Source organism: Mastomys coucha, unplaced genomic scaffold (genome assembly GCF_008632895.1).
Source record: "Mastomys coucha isolate ucsf_1 unplaced genomic scaffold, UCSF_Mcou_1 pScaffold13, whole genome shotgun sequence".
Taxonomy (NCBI): Eukaryota; Metazoa; Chordata; class Mammalia; order Rodentia; family Muridae; genus Mastomys; species Mastomys coucha.
Window position 1 is genome coordinate 74,863,149 of NW_022196895.1, and position 9,220 is coordinate 74,872,368.

General features: G+C 48.8%; 1 protein-coding gene across 1 annotated transcript in view; it reads right to left on the reverse strand.

Annotated features, from left to right (window-relative positions):
• Positions 1–9,218, reverse strand: part of Setbp1 (SET binding protein 1) — a 362,083-nt gene extending 352,865 nt beyond the window's left edge. The window contains exon 1 of the mRNA XM_031366113.1: positions 8,198–9,218. The gene's annotated coding sequence lies outside the window, so the exon portion shown is untranslated. The remainder of the gene's footprint in view (positions 1–8,197) is intronic.
• Positions 9,219–9,220: the final 2 nt, after the last annotated feature.

A 9,220-nucleotide genomic window follows, 5' to 3' on the forward strand; every position in this document is an offset into this window, starting at 1 on the left:
CACAAATTTCCAGTGGCAGAACAGACAAGTCCTGTGGGGATGGAGTGACAACCCAGAAATAGACACAGTGCCCTAGCTTTCAAGCTCCTAAGGAGATGCACCATTGAAATGATAGCCAGACCCAAATGAGGCACTTTCAACAGAGATCCCAGATGCCTACAGGGCACAGGAGGCAGAAGCCAAGCCCTCCGCAGACGATGACTTTGAACTTTTCAGAGTTGACTTTGTAACATCTCCTTTGTGTCAAATGAGTTACTTCACCAAAGGAGCCAAGGCATCAAAAGCAGAGCAGGGCCAATTTAACCCTTGGTTTCCTTCCACTTTACTCTTTGTGGTGTTGCTTCATACTTCCCTTCCCCATACTTACCTCGCCCCACCCCTCCCCCTTTCCTGGAAGCTTGTTCATCTGCTCTAATTGGAGAGATTCTGATTTAATTTACCCCAGGGCACCAACTTCCCCTTCTCTAACTCTTTCAACCACATCCAACACTAAGCTAAGTGCCTTAGTCCTCAAGGGGGTTGCTTTGGACAGTCATCGCGGTGTCATTAAGGGAGTTTGAGGAGCACTACACTTTAAAGGAAAAGTTTTTAGATCTCTTAGACATATCTAGGTCTAGAGTCCCAGAATTTCAGATGACACTGCCTGTATCGGTCTTAACCTTTTTCCTATCCTAAAGTAAAGCTAAGAAGAACAGCGGTGAGATTTGATTCTCACCCATGCTAATGGGTGGCCGGCGCAGCCTGAAGTCTACGTGCCAAAACCTCAAAATTCCCTTCTATGTGGCTTTCGGCTTCTCCTCTTTCCCTGTGCAATCAGGCTTGCTCGGTCACTAATGGGCAGGGAAGCAGACTAGCTGAAGAAGTTGGAATGGCTACATGGCGAAAGGATTGTGGGACACAGGTCGAAAGGCTGAAATTTTCAGAGAACAACCAAGAGCTATGAGGGATAGAACGGTGAGGACAGTCTAGTGGGCACTTAATAGGCATTTCATTCCTGGATGGATGAGTGGAACCACTGTCTGCAAAGACACCCATGTGGTAAAATACCACTCATTACCTCTTGGGCGTTGAAGGAGAAGCTAAGGTTGGGTGATTTCTGACAGCCAAAAACTATAAAAAGCTATTAACATAACTAGTCATTACTCACTCCAAGAGGTCCTTCTATATTGCGTCACTTTGCAACCATTTGGTATACTTTAATAAAAAAAAAAAACCATTTACTCTTAATCGTCTAACTCTGCATAAAGTGTGGGATGTATTCACACTGCAGAGGTCAACCCTAAACAGGTACAGGGCTCGGAGCTTCGAGCTTGTACCTTTCCTGCATAGGTCCACAGTTAGGGGGACCCAGGGCAAGAAGCATCAAAGCGGCACGGCTGGATGCCAAGCCCACACCACAGGCCTGAAGTCCTCTGGCAACTGGGAAGAATCCAGCCAGAGCTGCTTGGGAATACACAGTGTGTCCTCACTGAGGAACCACGGCGGTGGTGCCAGCTGTTCTAACAGGCAGATGCTCTGGTTAAACAAGACCAGTCAGGCCACCTTCCAGATTGGATCTGACAATGGCAGGAGTAGAGGTGTTAAAGAGGACAGGGGCAGAGTGTTCAGTGTTATCAAGGAAACCAATCTGAAGTGGGTAGAAGCCCTGTGTGCTGCTACGAGTGGGGTTTACTGGGAAAAAAAAAAAACCTGTATGCTGAACACTAAGGAAAATCCTGCTAATCCAGAACAATGAGCACCAGGGGTGGTGAGGGAGAAGGAGAAGAGCAGAGAAGACACCAGGAGCCAAGAGAACAAGGACATTGCAGACTCTAGAACTTTTTCTGGATCTGCTAGGAAAGAGACACTTCAGCTAACAGTACTTCCCTTTAGAGAGATTAGAAGTTCTGTCTTGGGTGGCACTTCTCAAGCCCAGGGGACCCTGATGGAGACCATCTCTTCACTCATTGTGTCTCTTCTCTGCAGGCTGGCATCCTTTCCATTTTCTGCCCCTAATTCTTTACTGAAAGAGAATGTCCTTAGCACTAAGACTTCCTTGAATCCAACTGGACTGGCCACCACATAAGACTCTGCGTCATCCACATTGGGCTTTGGCTCAATGTACATCTAACCATCCAATACATACATGGTTGAGTTGAGCTCACCTGACCCATCAGTTGATATGTATATACTGTTAAGTCTATGGAACTACCAGACACAAGAGCTTTGTGGGCATTCCTTATGAAGTGGGTTGTGGCAACGATAATCTCAAAATCAGTTTCCAAGAGGCAGCTCACAGAAAATCTCCAAGAGTTCAGGGACAGAAATTATCTGGCAAAATTACCTACTTAACTCTTGCAACTTCTAGGACACAGGGCCTGAGACATCTCTATCCCTACGTCATTGGCTGGGCTACTGAGACCCAGAGAGGATACATAAGTTACAGGGTCATTTAGCCAGGAAGTCATGAGAACCGATCTAGAACAGATCTTGCTACATCGGTTTTGATGCAGCTCACAGTGGCACAGCTCCAGGTCAACCACTAACTTGTATCATTTCAGGCAACCTAAGGTAACTGTTGCCTTATCTCCAGGGCAGGGATAAATATTTCCTTGGTTTTCTGCACAGGAAGATCTGAGGGGGTGGATATGATAGGAAGATATTTTTGAAATGAACAGAGTTCTATGCATATGAAAAGGAATCTTTTTGGTGGAAAAAGTCAAGTTAGGTCAACATGATTTTCTGAACAAAGGTCACAACTTACCCTTTCTCTTGCCTCACTATTTGGAAAGGCTAACCTCTTGCCCACCTGAAAGTCCATTCTTCAATGCTTTGTGTCTTACACGGGGCTCTTTATCCTAACCTACTATAGTCCACCATAGTTCTAGGAAGGGGACAACTGCTTTCTCCTAAGGCAGTGGGTCAAGCTGTGGGTCACGACCTCCTGGAGGGAGGGTCACAGATCAGATATCCAGCATATCAGGCATTTACATTACAATTAAAAACACTAACAAAATCACAGTTATGAAATAGCAATGAACTCATTTTATGGTTGGGGGGTCACCACAACAGGAAGGACTGTATTAAAGGGTCGCAGTATTAGGAAGGTTGAGAACCACTGTAAGAGAACTTGTGGGTTTCAGGACTGATCACATTCTTCACTTGATACTAGCATGGCTTGCCCTGAGCACCAAGTTAGCAGTTGCTGGTCTCTACACCAAAGTATGTGAAAAATACTTCCTTGGCCTTAGACTACACCCTTCAATGGAGTAAAAACTCCAAACAGGAATATAACAAGAAAGCTGCTCTGCCTGTACCTATGGAATGCATAACTGAAAAGTCAAACAAATCAGGGCATCTATTTCATCCTGACTTGATGTGTCTAAAAGAACATAAAAATCTATTAGGAGACATAGATAAAAATGGAAATGGAAACTTGGAACTTTAATCCAGGTAAGAATCAATTTCATGGCTTCTTCTGCTTTCTTTTTTAGCATTTATCAAGGATTAAGCTAGCCTTCACCTTCACTAAGAGTGCACAAAACACCACGAATAGTGGCACAGGCCTTTAACCCACAAATTTGGGAGGCAGAAGCAAGTGGGTGTCTATGAGTTCAAGACCAGCCTGGCCAACATAGTGAGTTCCAGGCCAGCTATGATTTCACAGTGATACCCTCTGTATTGTGATGATGATGATGATGATGATGATGATGATGATGATGATGAAGATGACACAATGAAAGAAAGGTATTCACAAAATAAGAGTTCTGCCCAACACACACACACACACACACAGAGAGAGAAAGAGAGAGACAGAGAGAGAGAGAGAGAGAGAGAGAGAGAGAGAGAGAGAGAGAAGGAGGGAGAGAGGGAGAGAGGGAGAGAGAGAGAGAGAATGAAACTTAGATGGCCATAGCACTCTTTACTCAATGCTGGTACAACAATTTAGGGCAAGTTTGAATGTTAAATGTCCATGTGTTAAAAGCTTGGCCTCTAAAATAGCATTCCTGTGGACTAGAAAGGACTAGAAATCGTAAGGGGTGGGAGGAAGCCTCAGGTCTTTAGCTCACTGTGGGGCATGGGCTCAGTTTTTCTGGGATCCCAAGCCCTTCTTTTTATCGTTTCGTCCCACCATGTTTTTGTTGTGGATTGGCTTTTGCCATCATGTACAGCCTCACCAGAAGCCCAGAGCATCCCCACCAGAGCAGCCTGAACTGTCACTTTTTAAAGCTGTTACAAAACAAAACAAAACAAAACAAAACAAACGAAACAAAACAAAAAGCAAATAAAAAAGCAAAGAGTGCTTCTCCTTGTAAGTTATTCCATACTTTTATCTTAACTGACCTAACTTCATAACACATTAGAAGACAGGAGTAGAATTAAATGTTGTCCCCTTCCTCACAGGAACCTGGCAAATGGTCAGAGTGGCTTTCGGTGAGGACTTTCCATGGAAGCAGCCTTTGATACAGTGTTGGGAGCACTCCAGATGTTTCCTTGCCCCATACTTGTAGGATTTTTTTTCCTACCACCAGTCTTTGAACAAACCCTATCCCATCCAGTATTCAGTTCTGTGATTCCTTACACAAGGCTAATGTGTTAATGATAATGTACCCTGTTCTTCTGGCATGAATAAAACTAAAACAACTTGAAATGCCATCAGCAAAAAAAAAAAAAAAAAAATATTTATTTCTCATCCCTGAGCATCACAGAAAATAGAATTTCATTGGCTGGGTCTGTCTTCAATAGCCTTCTGGTTTTAATTAAAGCTTCAAGTCTCCAAGGAAGAAACTGGCATTCTGGGAGGCTAAGGAAAGCCCAGCCAAGTTTTGCTGTCTCCACAGGACCCCAGAAAGGATGCTGTACACATCTAAATGTACTCTGCTCTTCTCTTTGCATGAGCTACAGAAACTTCATGGCAGAGATTGTAGTATGCCTGGAAATAAAGGCCACTTTGCAAGAACGCCTCTCTCCTAGATGTACAGTTTTGCTCCACAGAAGTATTGATCTGGCCCCTAATGGAAATCAAACTTAGATAACAGCAGAAAAGGAATGGGAAACCCAGAGGAGAGTGCTCACCTACTTATTTCTTCTTTAGCAATATTCTTTCTCTTACCTCTCTTCACTGGCCAGTTTTAGCTAAATTCTATAATAACCCAAAGCTCTGCTTCCCCCCCCCCCCACAAGGATCAGGTACTTTTCAAAGTAGCACCCTGTGAGGAAAGGCAGCTTGGGACCAGATGCCCTCCTGGCAGCAGAGGCTGTTCGCTTCCCTTGGGCATACCTCCAGGCTTCCCAAGGGACACCTAGAACCGAGCCCCAGGCAAGGCCTTCCTCTGTAGCATTCTGATGTTAAGATGAAAAAGATCAGATTACAGCCTCGCTCTTGCCTGGCTCCTCATAAGCATATAAGGCAGTTATTTTCTTCCAAGCTCCAAGTGGCCCCCCTTCCTAAGCAAGCCACTGCCTGAGATAGCCCTTACCTTCCCCTCCAGCCAACCCTTCCCCCTCCTCTACTTTGTTTATTCCAGTGACACATCTATTTTCCTGCTCAGAGAGACAAGTCCCTTTCCCTCTGTGTCCTGACTGCCTGTGATCCCCCCCCCCCCCCCCCCCCCCCCAGCTCAGCTCAGGTTACTAAAGCTGCAGCAGCTTGCACTGCCCCCTCCAACTGCAGTTCAACTTCCTCAAACTCAAACTGACTTTCCTCTCTCTCTCTCTCTCTCTCTCTCTCTCTCTCTCTCTCTCTCTCTCTCTCTCTCTTCCTCTCTCTCTTTTCTCTTTCTTTCTCTTTCTTTCACAGGGTAAAAGGATTATATGCCAACCAACACCCTAAGTATCTAGCCTCAGTATTTTCTGGGACTACATTTCCTGTCACCACACTTACTTGCCTTCTTAGTCCCTTCTGATTAGCCTGGAACACTTTTTTTTTTTTTTTTTTTTTTAACATCCCTTTGCTGGTAACCAGCAAGGAGATGAAACACCGGGCTAGAAACACTGTGCCTTCAATGTGACTCTGAAACCTGGAAATTCTACTCAGAGCAAAAGAGATTAGCCTCCTTCCAGGAGTTTAAGGACAGTGGAAGAGAGTCACAGAAGTCAAGAGAAGAGGGAGGCAGGATGGTAAACTGGCCTTGTCTAAAAGGCTGTAAACTCTCTCCACCCCCTGGCCAGCTGGCACCGCCTTCTTTTACCAGCCAGGCTGCACTTAACTGGAGAGAGTACAGGAAACTCTTGCCTGTGTGCCTAGGTCTGCAGATGTGGCCAGAAAGCGTTCTTCACTGCAGGTCCCTCTACACCCACAGCATAAACAAACAGGGTTTTCAAAACTATGAGTATGAATGAAACACATGAGGAGGTTTATCTGCAGGCCCTATAAGAGAAGGTGGGATGAGCTCAAACTACCGGAAGAGTTTTGGTGACAGCTCCTTTATGAAATCACTTTTAGAACAAATCTTCACTGGGGGGGTGGGGGGTGGGCGTAAAACAGAAGGAAGATGGAAAGAAAAATGAAAGAAAGAGGAAAGGAAAGCAGTTTTTTAAAAAGAAACAATATTTCTATGAAGACCATGGACTCAAACCAAACTTCAACAGGAAAGGTGTGGATGTTTGTGGGCAGGAAGATGAGAGGCAGGCAAAGGAAAACCGATTCTTTAGAATTCTAGAATCACTCCCTCCTAGTGAAGAATTTCTGAAGGAATAAGGACACTAAATACACACACACACACACACACACACACACACACACACACACTGCCCTGTTAGTGTCAGAAGTCAACCATGAGATTATCGGGAGAGTTTATTTGAAACGGAAACAAATCGGAAATCCTTCCCTCAAGAGTCCTTTCAGACAGATATACAAGCTGAGAATCCCACAAAGACACATAAAGAATAAACGCAGCATCAGAGGGGAGTAACTACTGGTCCCCACACTCCCAGCATCTCTAGCCTCATCCCCTACTTCAACGGAACAACTTTCCCGATCTACTAGAAAATACTCTAGTTGAGTCCAATTTCAGAACTGTAGTAGCTGGTGCGGATCTAGGAGTGGGAAGATGGGAGAGTGTGCGGAGTAGAAGACAGCATTTCGACAGTAACTTATTTTTTTTTTAGGAGCAGCATGCTCTACTGATCGGAAATTGCAATTACCCAACAATGCTTCCACCACAGACACCCAATTCAGCGCTCCGTTATCACTGTCTTGCTACAGATCTGCCCACTCCAATTTACCTGACTTGGATTCTCAGGAACTTCTCAAACAGTATTTTGATCAAAGAGATAATGGCTCGAAAGACAAAAACAATAAATCCATACTGAAGGGCTTCCTCTCCGGAGTGATTTCCCACTGGAAACCACCGAAAGGGAAGCCTGTCGTTAATTCCCAAGCCCTGTGCTCCCGTACAAACGCACACAATGCGTGCTTTCAAAGGGGCATTCTCTGCGTTTAAGGGAATTCCTGCCTTTTCACAATCCCCAGCACAGGGAGCACAAGAAAGAGACTCAAATCCACTGATTAAGGTTTTTTGTTTTTTGCTTTTTGTTTTTTAAGAGAAAAACTAACACACAGCCAGAACGCAAGCATACACCAACCTTCATTGGCTGGACCACTTCTCGCCTGTTCTTCTATTAACCACACGTTAGATTGTGATACATTTAACAGCCCCCCTCCCAATCCAACTAGGTTACAATGTAGCTCTCTAGCTCCACTTAACCTGCAAGTTACAAAGAGAGGGGAAAAAAAATATATCCTGCAGCCTCCCCACCCCTTTCCCTACCCCCTCCCTTTCCCCAGTCCACTTCACCAAAGCCAAGCCCGCCAGCCCAGGCAGCCGGCAGCAGGACCAAGGGAGGGTGCAGAAGGAGGGGGTGGGGAGGGGATCAGATTAGCCGAAACTCAATAAGCTCCCAGCCCTCCAAGCCCCACGCCACCACCATCACCGCCACCAGCGGGCTACTCCAGTTAAGTCAGCACCACTGCCGACCCACCAGCCGGTGGAATCGCGCCCATCCCCGCGCAGCTTCACGGGGACCTGCATCCCGCCCCCTTGGCCCGGTCCCCCCAACCCCCTCCAGCCCGGTGCAAAGTCAAAGCCCCGGCAAGACGACGTGAACTTTTGCATGCATGGCACACACCGTCCCCGGGCCCGGGCGCGCTGGGCCCGCGGCGCGGCGGGAGGCTAGACGCCCGGGCTCCCGCGCCAAGGTCGCCGCGCTCGCTCACCCATGTCCCGGCGGCTCCGACTCCGCTGGCCCGGGCGCTCGCTTAGATTCCGCCTCCGGTCGCTCGTCCGAGCCCCCAAAGGTGCTGCTGCGGCAACTCCATAGCGACGAGCATCTGTCAAACGGCGACGCGCGGGGCGGGCCGCCCTCGCTCGGGGGGCGCCGGGGCCCCCGGGCGCGCAGGCGGCGGCGAGCGCCCCGGCCAGCCCCGCGCTTCCCGCCCGCCGCGGCCGCCTCCGCCGCGCCACCGATTTACGGAGAGAGATATCAAGGGGGAAAATGGCGTCTCCGGAGCCCGAGGAGTCCTGGAGTAATCACATTCACACACACGCCCGCACGCACACACACTCGCACACACTCGCACACAGGCGCGCGGCGAGCCCGGCTAATTTTAGCAGGAACCAAATATAATATACATATATGTACATATACATAAATATGCATATGTACAGATATATATTATTTCGGTTTCCCCATCTCTCCGTTCAATGCTATTTTTCTCCCCTTTGCTCCAAAGGATGGATTGGAGGGTTACAAAATGTTGCCCGGCTGGGCTCGCAGGAGGCGGCGCGCCGAGGGCTGGGGCGCTTTTGCTGAGCTGTGCAGTTCGGTCCCCGGCGCCCGCCGGCCCTGCCGCCGCTGGTCCGCCCGCGGTCGCTACTGCCTCCGCCGCCGCCGCCGCCGCCGCCGCCGCTCTAGGGCCGCGCCCGCCCCGCGCCCCCTCCGCGTCCCCTTGCCGCCCGCCCGCGTCCCCGGCGAGCGCTGGAGTGGGGTCGGGCCCGTGTGCCTGCCTCCCGCGCCCTCTCCCGAGTCCCGGAGTCCTACTGAAAGGAAGGGGGAGGGCGTGCGCGGGGGAGGGGGAGGATTGAAGCGGCCGCGCGGCGGAGCCGACGGGGACTGCCACCCCGCGATCTCCCTCGGAGGGGGCGCGGGAGCCCACACTGCTCGCCCCGCGAGCCCGGGCCGCTCCCCCGCCGGAGCCCAGGGAGTCGCAGCCGCCAAGCGGCCGACGACCTCTCTCTCT